Source organism: Cupressus sempervirens, chromosome 9 (genome assembly GCF_028749045.1).
Source record: "Cupressus sempervirens isolate cs-2001-9-10 chromosome 9, ASM2874904v1, whole genome shotgun sequence".
NCBI lineage: Eukaryota > Viridiplantae > Streptophyta > Pinopsida > Cupressales > Cupressaceae > Cupressus > Cupressus sempervirens.
This window is the reverse complement of record NC_143126.1, coordinates 3,998,068-4,017,136: the sequence shown is the minus strand read 5'-3', so window position 1 is coordinate 4,017,136 and position 19,069 is coordinate 3,998,068.

The window sequence follows — 19,069 nt, the reverse complement described above, 5'->3', positions numbered from 1 at the left end:
GAGTCTATTATGACTATCTATTTTGAGGACTTTAAGTAGTCAATGAGACAAAGACACAAGATACCAGTGTCACTAGTTGAGAAACATTTCAATGAGGTTTGCTTTCTAGTTGATACTGATTTCACAAATGTACAAGTTGTAGCTCCAAGGGTTAATGGTTGAGATCACTAGGATATGAAGTCAATGTGGATGAGGCATCTATAGTAATTGCATCCTTTCTTGCAGAAGAAGAAGTAGATAATAAGGCTGCTGACTTTGTAAATTGTGATGTTGCCAAATCAAAGATAACTATGGATCTAAAGAAAACATTAGTGATAAGGAAGAAGAACAAGATTGTCAAGAAATTGAAAGAAAAATATGGTGAAGGGGCAAAGGAAGATGATGAAGATGATAATGATGATGAAGAAGAAGATGTACCAGCCCAAGCACCATTGGCCCTAACACAAGGTCAGGGAGAAGATCAAGGAGAAGAGGAAGTCAAGCTTGAAGAAGGTGTCAAAGGAGAAGAATTTAGTGAACAACCTATATCCATAGAGAAGAAAAGAAAAGATAAAGCCTTAGTAGTCAACAATTAAAGAAGGTTGTAAAACCTAAGCCTGCAGTTCTAGCTACACAAACTAGCATAAGATCTACTACTAAGAAAGCTCAAGAAGTAGCCAAGCAAAAACAAAACAAAGCTAGGAAAGCTATACAAGTTGATGTGTCTGAGAAGAGACAAAGGAGAAAGTACATTACTCCAACTAAATCATATGAAAAGAGGATAGAATTTGATGATAATAGCCAATTTAAAGTGGTAATTCACATCCTTTTGATTTAGATTATCTATGTGAAAATATAAAGAATAATGTAGATTTGAGTGGATTTTCACATATTGGATTTGATATACTTGGAAAGCTAGAAATGGATAAAGTAGAAGAGTCAGTATATGCCATGATGGTAACATTTAAGATGACTCTAATTGAGATTTCAAACTCTCTACCAAATACTTTATATGATAGAGTTGAGAAAAGATGGAAATATAGTATTCCAATAGAAAGGAATATTAAAGAGACTACACTTGTAAGAGTGATGCCAGATTTAGGTAAAGCTAAGATGACTAAAGCCATAAAGAAGTATGCAGGGAGATTTTCTCCTAAGTATCATGCATTTAATATTCTCCAAACTAAAATTGAAGATGTTGTTCAAAAAAGTACCCAAATCTGGAAGGTAATTTATGGGCTGACAACATCTAAGGTAATTGAGGAGAAACCTATTGAGGTAGGTGAAGATAAAGATGAGCAAGAATTAATTGAGGTTACTAAAGTTGATACTGAGAAGGATGAACATATGGAAGGCACTGAAGAATGGGAAAAAAAATAGGCAATAACTGAAGATGAGTAGCAACTAGAATAGAGTATACCAGATATACAAATGTTGAGTGCCAATCCACTACATGTGACAAAAGTAGACACTAAAATCATATAGATCAAGGATGTTTCTGACACTATGGCTCAAAACATTAATTCACTAATAGAGGAGGACATGAAGAAGATACTACTAGACACCACCACCAAGGAAAACTTATGTAGTCACCCTATATTAGTGAGTGTAGATGAACTTAAGGAGGCAGAGAAGACATTTATAGATGTGGAAACTTGAGACATCAAAAACCCCTTAATTTACTATGATGCAACCTACATTACCCATTGTAGTGTATCAAAGGAAAGAAACAACCACCATGGCTAACATCAACAAATTGGTGCAAAATTTGTTAGTACCAAAAGTTTCTACTCAAGCACGGGATGGAACACAAGTTCAAACAAGACAGGTAGATACTCATCTACCTACAACACAAGTTCAAGATGTAATTGAAATTGAAAAGAAAGAAGAGGAAAGATGGAAGATTCAAACTTGACTACATAGCCTTGTTGCAAGATTGGAGAGATTTTTGGAATATTGGTTTGATGATAATATGTAACACTCATGACTAAGTTTGTCATTAATGTCAATATAGAATGTTTGATGTCTTATGTGGTATCTAACAAAAGAACAATGGAAAGATCAATTTGATATGCTTGACTATTTGAACATAACAACCACTCATGGTTATGAGAGATACATTTGAGTATCTAGCATATTCAGTTAACATCGGAAGTAGAAAGGCTAAGTCTAGAAGAAGTTATGTAATTTTTGGTAATGTTTGTTCTAAGATAGAGTTTATAGAGGCATGTTAGGGTAAACTTGTTATATCTCTTAGTAGATTTGATATATTGAGGATCAAGGTTGAGGACTTGGAGAAGACATGTTAAGGATGGCATGGCTAAGGTCACTTGTAATAATATTATGTGTACAAAAAGTTATTCAAGTTGCAAGGTGGAAGATTTGTGTTATCGCTAAGTGTAACATGCTCTTAATGTGGTCCTATAATAATTAATTGAGAAGGATTAACAACCAACTCAAGGAATTGTTTAATGGACTTGGTATAAAGGAAGGATATTTTCCTTTATCATGGCATGGATATATGTGAATTATGAATGTTTGGAAAGTAGCAGAGAGTATGGAATGTGAAGTTGAGCAAAGCAGTGCTGAAGTAAAGGAAATTTCATTGCCAAGGTTTTTCTGAGTGATCCAAGGTTTGTTATTTGGATTTGAGGTTTATGACCTAGTCTACAAGGTCTAATAGTAATTGGTCTTGTTGATAAGATAGAGGAAAGAACAAGCAAGGAAGATAAATAACAGTAAATTACTTGTTTGAGCAATGAGCTCTTCTCATAGTTGAAATTGCATGTTTTGGCAATGGGATCTTCTTGCATACATTGTACCACAACTCCTAACAGGGTTAGCACAACTCCTAATAGGGTTGGAATCTCCTAATAAGGATTCAAAGTCTCCTAACAGGGACTGATTTTACTAAATGTTGTAACAGACTCCTAACAGGGTCTATACTCTAACAAGGAATATTTATATTAGTACATCATCTTGTGGGCATCATTCCCACTGGGGTTTTCCCTCTGATCAAGGGTTTCCCTAGTCAACATATCTAGTGTATTTGTTTATGTGAATCTTTCTATTGTTACTATTTACTTTGTTTGAATGGTTAAGTTTGTTTAAAGAAGATAAGTGTTTTAATTATTGGATAACTAATTCACCCCCCCCCCCCCCCCCTCCCACCCCCACACCCTCTTCGGTTATCTTGGTGAACTATTATTTCTAATAAGCTTGAGTTACCAGCAACTACTACTCTTCCAAGTCAAGCACTTCAAAGGTCAAGTATAGAAGTGACACCATTATAATCACCAAGGTCTAGTACATCCAAGGTAGGTGAGGTTACATCATTTATTGATGTCAACTTGGATGAAGTGATTGTCCAACCAAAGTTTGACCTTGCAACAATCACAATTCAACAAATGGGCATACTACAAGATGCACTTGCAAGGAAAAAGCATCAAGAGCTACTTAGAAGGGAGCATAGGAAGAAGCAAGCATTGCAAGACATCAAGAATATATTTATTGATGCATTCAGCCTGCCAGCACCTGAAGAAGACAAGCTTATCATGGAACAGTTGGTATTCATTGTAGAACACATCAATGATGCAGACCTAGATTCAAATGTCAAACTACTTGAATGGTCTGAGAGAAAATTTCAAGGAAAGGTAAATGACAAGGTATCAAGTTCTATTACACTTTTAGTCTTGGTTGAGTTAGCAACCAAGACTAAAAGTGTAAATAAAATCTTAGAGAATATTTTCTTACTTTACACAAATTTGTGTGATACAAATTTGTTCACACAAGAAGTATTGTGCCATATTAACAATTTGGAGGCAAAAATGAAGGTAACAGGTATTACTCTACCCAATTCTCTAGCTCAGAGTTAGAAGCACTTCAAGAATTTGATGAATTCCCAAGGTCAATTGGTTGACCTGCATGCTCAAGAAGAAAATATTTGGGCCACGTTGATTAGCATCCAATCCATGTTGACCCCACACATGGAAATACTTCACAAGGAGCTAGCCTTTGTAGAGACACTAATGCAAAAAGATCCCCATCTTTCTATACTAGAAGGCTTAGTTTATCTTGTTGCCAATTTGGCCATCCAAATCAAATCATTGGAGGTAGGTTGTGATAATTGGGATGTAGCTTTGAAGCTAATACTTGAGACCCATAAATCTTTTTTGGATAAACACACTATTTAGTTATGACCCTTTGACATAAGTGTCAAAAAGGGGGAGTAATAAGATAGGAGGAGAAATAAGAAAGGGGGAGCATAATAAGTTTTTTAGTGACATTGACTCCAAGTGATGAATAGATACAATTTTGGGGGAGACAAAATAAAGGGGGAGTCAAAGACATAAACAAAGTATAGCATATGCATATTTACTTAGCAATAGTATTGATTCAAGATTCAAGATATAATAATCAACTCAAGGGGATTTATAAGATTTTGAGGTATGATAGTAAAGTCAAGTTTTGCAAAATTTTGAAATTTTGAAATTTTGTATTATACCGAGTAAAGATGGTGATTATCTAAGTTATGCTTATAAGTTAAAGATATTCATGCATGACCAAGTGTTTTTTCCACTCATGTCAAAGGGGGAGATTGTTAATCTCAAATTGGTTTTGACATATGAGTGTTTATACACTTAAGTCATTTACAAGATTAGTTCATGTTGAACAAGTAATACATTTGGAGCATAACATGTTAGATAGTGCATATCAAGTGAGATTCTTAGTGTATGTTGAGTAAACAGTTGGTGCCAATCCACTCAAGTGTCGAGTAGATAGATGATGTCGAGTGATTCAAGAGTTGAGTAATCAAAGGATGTTGAGTTTTGGCATTGAAGTTGTAGTTGATGTTGAGCATCAGGGACTTCTAGTGTCGAGTTATATAGTTTTGACATAGTTGTTTGTAATGGCACAAACTCCTATGTAAATTATTTTGGAACCAACTTAAGCATATATTTTGAGATCCTAGATGATAACAATGAATCTTGATTGATTATCCCAATGCAACACATGCAACCAATCAGAAAAAAGAGAAGGATTAAGCAATAGGTGAATCACAATCATTGATTCATGCCTAACCCTAAGTCACCAAGATCTTCATAAGGAGGGTAAACCCTAATGTAGAATGTAAGTAAGGAGATGAGTAGAGAGAGAATTTTGTGCATGCAAAAAGAGAATCAAGGTGTGACTAAGGAATTGTGATCTAGAGACATGAATTATAGAATATGTTAGAGGAGAACATAGTAAAGGAGTTAGAGGATAGAAGAGATACATCTAATCAAAGAAGGATCAAGAATACATGCAAAAAGGTGATCTAACATCAAGTAGTAGAGTGCTAATAAAGGATCATTGTTGAGACATTTTAAGAGGTGAATCATTTAAATCTCTTAACAGAGTAGTCCTAACATGCTGAGATAAATCCTTGAATAGGGTGCTTACTTCATTGTAAGTTGAAGTCCTCTTACTAGGCACACTTCTAATAGGGTCTTGAAATCCTTTAATAGGATAAGACGTAATAGGCTTTGTAAGCCTTTAACAGGGCATACCTTTAACAGGGTAGATCATAGTTCATGATCAAACATTGTAAAATTTATTGGATATACTTTATAAATGTAGTAGTGAAGATGTATGAGTGTCATCCCCACCCCAGTTTTACCTTCTCATTAGAGGGTTTTTGGGTAATCATATCTTGTGTCATATGTGTGAATGTTTATTTACTTTCAAGCTATGAATAGTTATGCTTAATTTGGTATTTTTTTTACATGCATAGATTGTGATATGGATGTGTAGTGAATGATTTTAAGGATGAAGTTTTCAAGTATTTTATGGGACTTAGTATTATCATATATTTATTGACAAACCTCCCTGCAGTAAGTCAATTTCATCAAACACAAAACAAAAAAAGTAATGATTCACTTGACCCCATGTTACATGAATTCTGGGAAGGTTGGCGTCAGGTTGGGATTATAGGGACAATAAGTGGATTAATGTTATTTGTATGGGGAGATGTATAAGTAAAGTAAAATGTAGTAAATAAAAGATTTGGCTTAAATATTGTTATTTTTTAAAGGATATAAGGGTTAATGGCTAGTGGATAGGGAATTAGTGGTAAAATTAGATAAGGGATGGTAGGAAGTAAAGCAAGATGTAAGGGATAGTTATAGTATAGTTTAGGAATGGTTAGTAGAAAATGTTAGGAGTAAGGAACCGTATATCAGATCACTAATAGAGATTATTTTAATTGATTTAATATTCAAATACTATAAGAAAATAAATTAAACAAAGATAATATACATGTTTATATATATAATAAATATATATAATTAATCAATTTACAAAAAAAAAAAAAAAAAAAACACAAATTATAGCATTTATAACTATTCACATAATAAAAAAATGAGTAGCTCAAATTAATATAAAGATAAATTAAAAATCATTTTTATCATTACAATACTAATTATTGCATATTCTCATTATTTAATTCAATTAATTTTATCTTAGATGCTAAATATTTATTATAATTTATAAAAAATTTGAAACAAAAACATGCAACATTACAAAGAGAATGGTCTAAATTAATACACAAATCTGCACACTTATTTTGATTCGTCGAAACTCGCCATATCGCTAGTCGGATTGTTGGTTTTTATGCCGGTAGTGATATAGCGACCCACCTGAAAGTCACAGACACGGCAAGGCCCAAGACATGTGATGTCATGTAAAGATTAGAAAATATATATATGTGCCAGCATGTTGAGCCAGCTCAGCAACAGCGATATCATGGACCTAGTTCCCGTGTACTAGGTACGAAGATTTTTGATCGTGAGATCAAGTCGGGATCAAAGGGTGGCATTGACTCTCTATGAAGAAGTACTCGGAAGTTAAGTATAGCAAGTTAGCGAGTGTGGCCCCCCCACTGTTGAAGTAAAATTTCTATCCACAAGATCAAATCTGGATCGACAACGCTCATTGACTCACTATAAAGAGATGTGTGAAAATTAGGTATAGCGAGTTAACGAGCAATGGACCCACCATCATGTTCTTAAAGGTTGTTTCAATTGTCTACCACACGATTAAAGTAAGATCAATGATCATCGCTAGCTCGTTGTGGAAAGGTGCTCGAGAATTATGTATAATGAGTTAGCGAGTTGATGACACGTGTCTGTACTCATCCATGGGCCCGGTTTGAAGCGTCAACCTTGAAGGAAAGGTACAGGTGGAGGTGTTTTATTGGCTTGATTGCCAATGTGTTAAGAAGAAATCTGAGTCAACTTAGTTGTCATTCCTAGATCGTAGGATTTTTCAAGGATCAACGGCACAAGTTTAAAAAGCAAGTGCGATGCCACTCTATTTTTCTATTCGGTGCATTTATGATAAGTGAAAGCTTCACGTGTGGGAGAAACAGAGTATAACATAGAGATTTTCATTAATTCCAGTCCCACGCGAATAGAGATTGTAAATTTTTTGAGCACAAGAGCCTGATTGATTGTGTTGTGTTAAGCCTGGTAAAGACGTGAAACTATTCTTCTAGTGTTTGAGAGAAATTTTAGAAGTTCAGAGAAGAACAAGTTCAGCAAGTCAAGTAAGTACTCATATTATAACCTCTGTGGCATTCCAATTCTCTCAGTATTGTCAAAATGCCTCCCAAGAAACCATTCTCTGGGCAAATTAATTATATGGATAGGAATGTCCACGATGATTTATTAGAATTACTCCCAGAATCTACTATACAGCCTGCACAAGTTAAAAAGTTAATTTCCTTAAACCCTAGGCTTAAAATTGGTGATGGCCTATATGAAAAGGGGAACTGGGTTAGGGATGCAACAACTGCTCAAACTGGCCTTATCTTGTTTAAAAAGTGGTTTTCGAAAAGAAAGTTGTTTGCCCCGCATGCTAATGTCTAGAATTTTGATTTGGGAAAGTTAGTAGTCCCAAGTGTTTTCATGGATTATGATTTGCTTGAAGCCATTGCTAAGAATTATGACCAAGCCATTAGGGTTGTAAGAAGAAAGGATGGTGTGCCTCTGGTCTCGATTACTCCTGAAGAAATTAGAGAGGTTTTTCACCTGGAACCATTATCAGACTACCATGTGCAAATCAATTTGCTAGAATTAGAGAATGAATATAAAGCAAAGAAGGATGTAATTAGGGGAGGTGCACTAAGGGCACATATTGGTATAATAGGAACTTTGCCAGTAATTACTGCATCCTCTAGAGAGCCTTTTAAGAAGAGTCTTTTCACTTCCCGGGTTGTAGAGATATACAGGACCTTATGCCGAGTTTTTGGTGAAGATGAGCAAGAATTTATGCCCATTGGTTTCATGGACATGATGGTTCATATTGCTTTCTTTGGTGTAGATGTTATTTTTGATTTTGCTTCCTTTTTGGCTGAAGAAATTCACATTGGTTTAGTTGGGATTGCAAAGGGCAAGGTGGAAAAAACTTTTGGTCACTACTCTCTATTAATGCATATGTTTTTGTTCAAAGGAGTGACATATTTTGATAATGAGATGGAACTAAACAGAGAGGAGAATGGGGAAATACTGCCAGTCCAGTTGTGGAGTGTAGATATGACCTAGGATGCAAGTAATGCTATTTTTGTCAGATCTGATAGATATTTTGCTGCTAAATTGAGATGCCTCATATTGAGTGACAATCCCAGAATCCCTAGGGTACTAATGAGTCTCATCAGGCCTATGGATAACCCCCATGACTTGAAAGTTTCACATAATTGGGGAGATATCATCCCCTACCTTGTTTCTACTATTTTTAGAATCTATGGTTTCAAGGGGAACCCTCATGTTTTTCCTTACCAAGCTCCTTTGAAGGTGGGAATAGCTGAAGTTTTATAGCAGTTAGGGGGAGTGGAAGAAATGTTTTTGTTGAAAAGGCAATTAGGGTCAATTTTCCCTACCTGCACAATGGCCCATCAGTTTGTGATTACAAAAGGGGGATAGATCTTTTTGCATAAAATTTTGGAGCAGTATATGATGGCTATCTCTCATCCCCATTTTTGTGATTCTAAGGGATTTTTCAATCAGATGTTGAGGCATAGAATCAAGTTGGGACCGGTCAAGCACGATTCTTATTATCTAGAGGATATTATAAGGAGTGAATTCTCATTGCAGGAGCAGGAATCTAAAAAGGAAAAATGGAGAGTTTATTCCCGGGTCTTAAAATTCATTCATTGTTTTGATAATAAATATGATCCTTTGGATAATGCTATTATAGAGGCTGACAAAATAAGTAAGCTCATGAATACCTTCCCTGAAATAATGGAGGTCATGAATGAAAAGAAACAATTTTTTATTGATTCATATCCTAATAAGGCCAGAGAGTTCATGAGGAGGTTGGCTTTCACTCCAAATGTGAGAACTGATAAAATAATTGTACAAAAGAGGTCCGGATATACTATAATTCAGAATAAAAGGGTTCCTATAGACAAGGGCAAACAAATAATAGGATCTACCAGTATAGCCCAAGAGGAGAGACCTGAAGAGCCTAGTCCTAAGAGGCAAAAGGTAATGACAGAAGAAAGGCCTCAAGATGAGGAATATTCACCCACCCAGTCCCCTTTGAGGATTGGAGAAGAGCAGCTCACTGGTGAACAAGTTGAACAAATGGGATCACAAGGATATATTTTTATTACTCAAGTAGAATTAGATGAGGGTAACCCTCCAGAACTTCCTCTCCCAAGTTTGGATCTAACAATAGCTGATTATAGAGGTAGGGAGTTGGACCTTGTATTAGAGTAGGCAAGTCATCAATTTTTGACTGATGACAGTTTTGTGAAATCAAGGGCTTTTCAGCAGTTTGCATGGAGGACAAACATGAACGTTTTCGAGGAGAAATGTAAAAAGATGAAAACAGAGCATCTAGAAATGGATGAAACTTCCATGCAAAACCAAATTAAAGAAGAAATGATGAAGGAATTGCAGAATATAAGCCCTAAGGAGGGGAGGAAAATGATAAAGGCATCTAACATTTTATTATTGCCCAATTGGGATATGGCAGATGCATTAATTTTCAATTCTGTTTCAAGTAGATTGGAGTTGCAAGACCCAAATAGAAGATCAAGTTGCATTGGTCAGTTGGTCGTTGAGAAAGGGATCTAGAGCCACACCATCACAATCAGATGAGTCTGGGTTGAAGGAAAATATACTTGTAAGAAGGGTTGCTGACACTTCACATGTACAGGCAGCATATTGGAATGTGGATTCTTCTAAGTTTGTGTTGGCCACTGCTAAGAAGGAGGAATAGGTTATGTTTGAGTTACAAAATAAATATGAAACACTTCTTGAGGCCTATAATAGGGAGGTAAAAAGGAGAATTGAATTTGAAAACAAGGCAATGGGGAAATCCACAAGGCCAAGAATAACATACCCCCGTCCTCTAGTGGAACCTTTTAAATCTACCCCCCTTGTAGAGATACCAGACACACCTCAAAGGCCCGAATATTATACACCTGAGGAATTTGAAGAAGAGAAGAGCAAACTATGGGCCTTACATGTAGAGTTAAATATGCACTATGATGATAACCTTAGAAAGGCTCTAATGTATTTAGTGGACAAAATTGAGTGGCCCTTATTCTTTGATCAGTTGGTAAAAGTAATATATATATATGGGAGGAATTGAAAACTCATGATGATACCCTGAAGCCTATTGTTAATAAATGGGGAAGAAGGGAAAAGGAAATCACCTTTCTATGTTATTCAGTTATAAAGTCTTCCAATGATCATGTTGAAAAATTATATGATATTGCTAATGCCCTATTAGATTTTGATAACAAGAGAGTTGCTCTGCAACTGAAAATTGTTTCTTATTTGAATAAGTACAAGAATAAAAAATTTGATCTATTTCCTTGTGCCTTGGATAGAAAGAAGAAATTAAAAAATAAGGAAGAGTGGAGTAAAGAATTGGATGACCTTTTATGCACAAGGATAAATAAAGTTATTAATGAAAAGGGGCATGCCTAGTGGGCCACCATGACAGAGGAATTGGTTAAAGTCCATTTTTTTTTAAATTCTTTGAAGCAAGAATTTGTTGATTTTGAAAAGGAGGTTGGTTATAATTTTAAAAAGCAAAATGATATCCTACAGTTCAACTGGCTAGATGATATACAATTTGACACTTGGATGGCAGATCTTTTGTTGGACAAGCAATTAGAGGAGGACAGTTCAGATGATGATGAGAAACAAGAAGGTGAGGTGCAGGTTATTGACACCTCTGCACCAGAACTAAAAAAAGAAGAAGGGGAAAAGGTAATTATGCCTGCTCAGGGTGAAAGCAGTGAGAACCGATAGGAGAAAACCGATTTGGAGGTATCACAAGATCATCCTTCTTTGGCCAGCTTGGTAGCCATGTATTCTGAGGAGCCAAAATAATGAGAGACAAATCAGAAGTTGATGATTCACAACAGAAACTGGAATGGGCCTACCTGAAGGAATATTTGATATGCCTGGCATTCTGTTGTGATTGTTTTTGTCTTTTGTATGACGCTTTGTTCCTTGGACACTTGTCAGATCACAATTGCCCTTTGCTTGTTGCAACTCATGCTATATAAATGAGTTTTCAAGGCATTGTGATGGTTCGAGACTTGTGCAATTTTTTGTTTCTTTCAAGAAGAATACATATTCAGTCGGTCCAATAGTATGCAGAGGTTGCTTCCATTGTACTTTCTGATAAGAAAATTGAAATGATAGAAATGGCAATCTATTCTGGGCATTCAATTGGTTTTCTATTGGTTATTGTATTAGTCATTTGAAAAGGATAATACAAAGGGGTATTTACACTATATCTGTGTCATCAATTTCTGTCTCCGGTTTATGGGTTTGTTTACTTTGAAGTCATTTAAATAAGGTTTATTTGGCTGAATGCAGTCTGGATGGGTTGTATGTTGGTTTTATTGTTGCTTTTAGTTCAAGCAATTATAGAAATGCTTCGGTAAATCAATAGAGTTTATGAGTTCATAAAAGGGATATTGCATAAGAATGGAGATGGGTGATTGCAGTTGATTAATTCTTATACAAGTTATTTGAATTAGATCTCCCGCCAATAGTCAATTTCTTGCCCAATGGATAAGGCACTGGTCCTATAAATCAGAAGTAAACAAGGATGAAGTATACTGTTGCATATCAAATCATCTTACAAAATCAAAATTATTTTCAATCTTGTTCAAAACTTATAAATGCTGGTCTCAACTCATTTATATCTAATTCCTGAGTCTTAGGTAGCTGCTATTTCTAGGAATATTTGTAAATTTTAGGAGAATTATTACCAGATCTACTGATAAGGGATGTGTATAAGTTTGAGAGCATTGAATAATTGAAGTGAGTTGTTTATGTATGTGAGGGTAACAAATGAGAATCAGAATGAAACTAAGATAATTTCATACACAGTTGCATTAGAATTATCCCTAAGTATACCTGCCTTGGTTTAGCAGAGCCAGAAGAGTAGGAAACCATCCTTTGGTTTTGTTGAAGTTGGGTTATAGTGATTCATTCATATAGTTGATATTGGGAATTAGCTAATCCCTAGATTGTGTGAGTCATTTCACTGTGATATTAAGCATTTTGTTGCTTGATAGTTTCAGCAGTTTGAAACACCAACAGCTCGCACACTACTTGAGATCTGAAATAGAACAAGCTTCAGCAATGCATTGTAATATATATATATATATATATATATATATATATATATATATATATATATATATATATATATGGATCTTTTGGCACTGTTACTAAAATCGTTTACCTTCTAGGTAAGAACATAAGTTTGTTTCAATATACAAATCTTCAAAAGGAATTTCATATCAGAAAAAAAAAAAGTAACAAGAAATAAATTAAATTGCAGTGCACTAGGAATAATATAACACATAATGAATACTAAACCTCAATTGAACAAAAGACTATACAGTGGCTTCAATAAAATTGGTGCTACACCTAAACCATCACTTGTAGCAAGCTACTTGAAGATATGTAGTGCAAACCATCCCAGAGAACAACCTCTAATTTTTAAAAACTTTCACTTTTACTGGGTGAAGTTTTACTTTTTGCCTTGGCAAAGTCAACCAGGTCTTCAAACAACTTATCTTTAGGTTTAACTTGTTTGCTGGAAGTTAAAGATTGTTGTGGATATGCATCATTGTAAGTTAGATCATGAATGGAGATGAAAGCTAATTTGCCTGACTAGATTCTTATAATGAATATATGAGAGCACTTCAATTTCATTTTTTAATTCTATTGCACCGTGCACTTGTAGAGATCCTTTCTTGTTCCTCTTTGTGCCCACCACTTAGCCCACATTATTGAGTGTCCTATACAAGAAAGTCTTATAGCAAGCAATTTACCCAAGATTCTTGGAGTTGTTCCACTATAAGATATGATGAAATCATGAACTAATTGCCTATTATTTAAGAAATTGAGAAACACTATAAGACACTTTGTAGTGCTTCAATAATAGCCAAATCACCAAAGTAGGCATGCTTTTTGATCATATTCTCTCTCAGACACAAATGTGACATGCATTTTGGTTGCAGGTGATTTCTAGGAGCTTGGGGTTCACTATCAATTCCAACACCTTCGACTAAAATTTTTGAACAAGTCAAAAATTGTTCCACTATAATGATTAATAATAAACTTTATCATTGTTCAAGTCAAAAGTTTATCATTAGCAAAAATGGTAGATAATTTTGTTCATGGTCTCAAGGAAAACAAAGAGTGCTTAACAATAGCAAGAAACAACATAGATGACTTAGAAATAGTCTATCACAATGAAAGACATATTTTTCCCATCATAACACTAGCAGTGCTCTATTGTCTCATTTTTGGTAACAGAGACACCCCCCAAACATGAAGGATTCACCCCCCAAACATCTTCAAACATGAAATGATCCATTGTCTATTAGACTGGTATCTAATCCAAGCTAAACCTCCATCAGCAATTACCATCCAACACTGCACTGACACCAAGTTTTCTCACTCTCCTGCATTTGGTTAATATAGTACAAATAAATTATCACAACCTCATTGTCTCCCACCAATAACAGTGACTACAGGTGGTAGGAGAGAATCTACATTGGAAACTTCAGAATAAGTACAGTTGATTGTGCCTAACCAGTCACTGGTTTGAATGCACTAGTCTATTATTCCTTACTCAACCCGCAATGAAAATTAAAAGAATGCGTGGACAAGATAACAAAAATAATAAAATGTTCTCACATTAAATATTAGTCAAAATGCATTTGATACATCATAGGAACTCACTATTCCATGGGACAGATACTGAATTACAGAGAACATGATTATTTTATTGATTAAATTTTTTTCACAATGCCTTGTCTCACCACCCCAACTCTACTTCTCCCCCAAACACTCGACAAATCCCTTCTAAATAACCAAACAACAGTAAACAACCACTGCTGTCTAACTATCTGACTGTTACTAGTTAGTTATAAACTGAAATTTGTTGTCTAAGTTGACACAAAGTGTCAACTTCGACAACTTACAATCATATATGCCTTTAATATATTTCACTAACCTTTTCAAATGTTTTATAACTTCACTAACCCTTCCAAAGACACCTAAAACCCTTACAAGTTGTACTAGGCCTAAAGACACCTAAAACCCTTACAAGCTTTTCTTTGCATTTTTTCTACATTTGATACTTTTCTTATAGGTGGACATGTCTATCACAAACATCCAACATGTCTATCCTTAGACTTCATGGCAAAAACCCTCCAAACAACACACAAAAAAATAAGGACATAAACCATCCAAACATCTCTAATAGCTTGTGGATATCCCAAAAATGCATAAGTGCATGACTTGTGAAAACCAAAAAGATAAGACTAACTTGTATAACAAGCAAATAACCAAAATGATTTTATGTCTGTGTTATGTTTGACAATGATAATGATATTTGGATTCAAGTATGAGGAAATTTGTATCAGTCAATTCATTAAATATCATTTGAATATAAAGAAGATTTTAAGAGATTCAAGAGCATAATTATAAGCCAAATTTGTGGAAGACCTAAATCAGACCTAAGTAAACAGACATGTGAAGGCTTATTTTGAATATGATGAGCAGATCTAAGGCAAAATTTTTATGGAGGTATATTCCAAGTTTAGAGCATTTATTGAAAAACACTATTTCAAATCTTGGTGGATTATTCATAAGTACAAGGCAGATTTGTTGAAGACCTCGAAGGAGATCTAAGGCAAATCTACCTACATTATAAACAATTTACATTTCAAAGGTCAGTTCCTTCTGCATTGCAGGATTTGAGATTTGTGTCTCTTGCTAATTGAGTCTACAAATTTGTTTGAAGTTATATACATACATACATATATGTGTGTGTGTGTGTACATACACACACAATTCACCTACAAGGATTTCCATGGTAAATAGTATATGCATCTTGTCTTCTTTTGTTAGACATCAACTATGTGAATGCTTTCTACATTGCTTTCAGTTGACTAAATATATATAATAAAATATGCAAGTTTCTATGCCAAACTAACTCCAATGTGGACAAATATCTAATAATTTGGATTTAAACTAAGCAAGAACTATATGTTCAAGGAACCAAAAGATGACTGCAATGAGACTATTACAAGCGAAAAAACTTCAGTCTCGTTAAAGAGAATTGGGATGTGTTTTTGAAGACTTAACAAATTTGAGCTTCACTTGGTTTCAAGAATACTATAATATTCTCTACTTAACAAGGCCAACCACGTGAAGGTGGAAGCTCATCTAGCCTCACCCCCCTCCCCCTAACACCAATCTAAAGTATCCATTATCATTTAATTACATACTTCATTCATTCATTCATCCATTTATGAACTATAACATTCAATCAATACAATCATATAACATTCATTAATATGATGTAAAATTCATTAATACACAATACTAATCAAAACTTCATTAACACATAACAATATTCATTAACATAAACTAAAAATCGCTATTAATACGCATCATTCATACAAAAATACTTAAAACAAAGTTCTTTCATTATCCAACTAGGTTTATCAAAGAAGATTTTTAAAACATCATTTCTTTTTTTTGTTTTTCTGAGCTCTCTTAAGAAAAGTGCTCATAGGAGCATCCATATCTGCTTCATTCTCCTCCTCTTCTGGCACGTGTAATGTCGAATTACGATGGCTCCTTATTTTTGGAGGAGCAGGAGGTTGCTGCACTAAAGGGGGCTCTATTGCAAGAACAAGTGAATGCGATAAATTGGCATACTCTTTTTCTTTTTCTAACTGTTACAAATTTGTAATTAAGTATGAGTACAACATAAAATGCATTTTTCTTACTTGACAATGCCACATCATCTACATTAACATTTTGATCTGCCACCGCGTCAACATGTTGAACACTTGGAACATGGTCCACTGTTTCAGCATGATGTTCAACATGCTCTGAAATATTCAAAAAAAGGATACACGTCAAATTCCAATTGAAGATGTTAAATTGTATTTGTAATTGCATAATTAATTTCCAATAGCAAATTAATACCTCCACCACTATAATGCACATCATGGCCTTCGTCAGGAGCAAGTTTTGTGGTAGGATATGAAGGCTGCAATAAAATGTTATGCACATTGTTATGTAGTCAATTTACATTTAAAACTAATACCAAAAAATAATCTTCTCAACTATTTAATTTCATTTACTTTTCATCTAACCAATTTACCTGTGAGATATCATTTGGTGCACTGGATTGTTGGGAAAGGCTTACAGATTCTTCACGTAGGCGTGCAACCACAACTTTACAGCCTTCCTTCAAGGCAATTTTTCTATCTTTATCTGTGACCTCCACATTGAAATCTGTGCCCTGTGTTTTTTGCTTAATAACGTCAGTTTTCCATGTATGGTTTCATTAAACAAAACTTTTTGCAACATTATATTAAAAAAAAAATACAAAATTCATTGCTCTACTTACAACTCGAGACTGCAGATTCATATAGCCACCAGAGCCAAGTTTGTGTTGGCCAACCTTTTCTATTCTCACTTTTGTAGCCATGGATGTGTCCTGCAATCTATGAACAATTTCAAACATCTTAGATTATATATTTACAAATATCAATAATTAGTGCATGATTACAATATACTTAACACTATAATGACATACCTCTTTTTGCCCTATGCTGCTTCATTATCTCTATCATCACATAACCTTTTCTCCTTTGCATCTTTTATTATTTCATTCCACTCCATCGGTGGAATCATAGGAGGACGGTCGTACTTTGGGTTATCCTTAAGAGCCCTTCTACATTGATCCCTCATAGTCTTTATATGCTTTGCTGCTCTTTTCAGAAGTAGGCCAGTGTCAAAAATGTTTTTCCCAAATTTCTCCTCAATGGATGCAATCAGCTGATTTTTTAATTCCACAGCTTGTAAATTTCACCTTTTAAAAACAAATAGATTGTTAGATTAATAACTTTAATATATTACAATAAATAGAAGAAAACAAAAATTATGTACCAATGATATGAAACTACGTACCTTTTACGTATGGTGGGTCCAAATAGTCTCAATGTCATATGAAAAAGATGTTCAAAGAAAGCATTATTACCTACAAAAATTATAAGGATTTATCAGTCCAAAATGAGTAATGTAAAAGTAAATTAAATTTACACTTTAAATAATATCAATTTTAAAGCACCTGGAAGCTTTCGTTCTCTTAATGGAAACATAGTTTTCTTATTTAGCAACAATGTCCCTCCATACAAACCAGTACTAATCACACGAGCTGCTCCAGGAAATGGATCAGCTTCAATAGTACTGCTCTCTATTGCTCTATCAACTAAAACATCATACAATTAAATGATAATTTTAGTACTGCTCTCTATTGGTCTACCTCCTTGCCTATGTCCATGTCTCTCTATATGTGGATATGTGTGTGTGTGTGTGTGTGTGTGTGTGTGTGTGTGTGTGTGTGTGTGTATGCGTGGTGTGTGTATGCATGTGTTTGTGTGTATGCAAGCTTTTGTAGACATCATTCAAGCACTAATATGGTACTTCGTTGTTCATCAACTTGTAGAAAGACATTACAAAATATAACACATTACAAAATATAGCAAAACAAGGTTTTACCAGTTCTACTGGGCATAGACGATGATGTTCGCATGGTCCTTGTTGCCGACAATGCAGCAGACAATAGTGGACCGCCAACTGAAGGAGAAGTCTGCACTTCATCATGAGTTGAAGAATAGAATATTGTTAGCAAAGACATTTGCAATGGATAAATATCAAATGGGATACTAGCGAGAAACATCCACAAAAAAAAGGTAAGTGTTATAATGTTGATCAAAACAAACAAAGTGTTACTTACACGAAGGTTCTGCGCAACAATCTTGACCATGTTCACCATGTGACCTCGCAACTGGCACATATGTCTATACAAGAACACATAAAATTAGAGATCATGATCCATAAGATACTATAAAAGATTAATATCTATTGAATTTCTATTACTGCTTACTTTCAAAGATTGGATTCTATGGTCCAATTCTATTCTCAATGCCTCTTTCTCCTCACTTCTGTCACCCTTGGTGATAATTCTAACAAGCACATTAGTGTATCTTTGCGTAATTTGTTGGGTGATGAATACAAGGTCAGTACTAAGGCCAATGTCATGTAGATATGATGCCCGTATTTCAGATTGCATTTGATCAACGATCATTGTAGCTTTTTCCTATCATTTGTGACATCAAATATTCGTATACTTTCATCAAAATAACTCCAAAACCATAAAGAAAAGAACATAATAATAGGACATTTGTTTCTATATTAACATTAAATTTTACAATAATTAATGTTTACCTCTATTGAAGGTGTTTGAGATGGTGCATCCATATCGCCCTGTGAAAAAAAATTAGTAAGTTTTAGAAATCAGCAGCGAAATTAAAGTAATAGACTTACTAAAAAAAATATTAATAATAAAGTAGATTGTATATGTAAATCATTTGTCTTAAGTGAAAAATTTAGCGTAACTAATGTTTATATCTAAAAAAATATTTGACATGTTCTACTTAATGTTTATATGTGCACATATGGTTTGGAAAGAAATA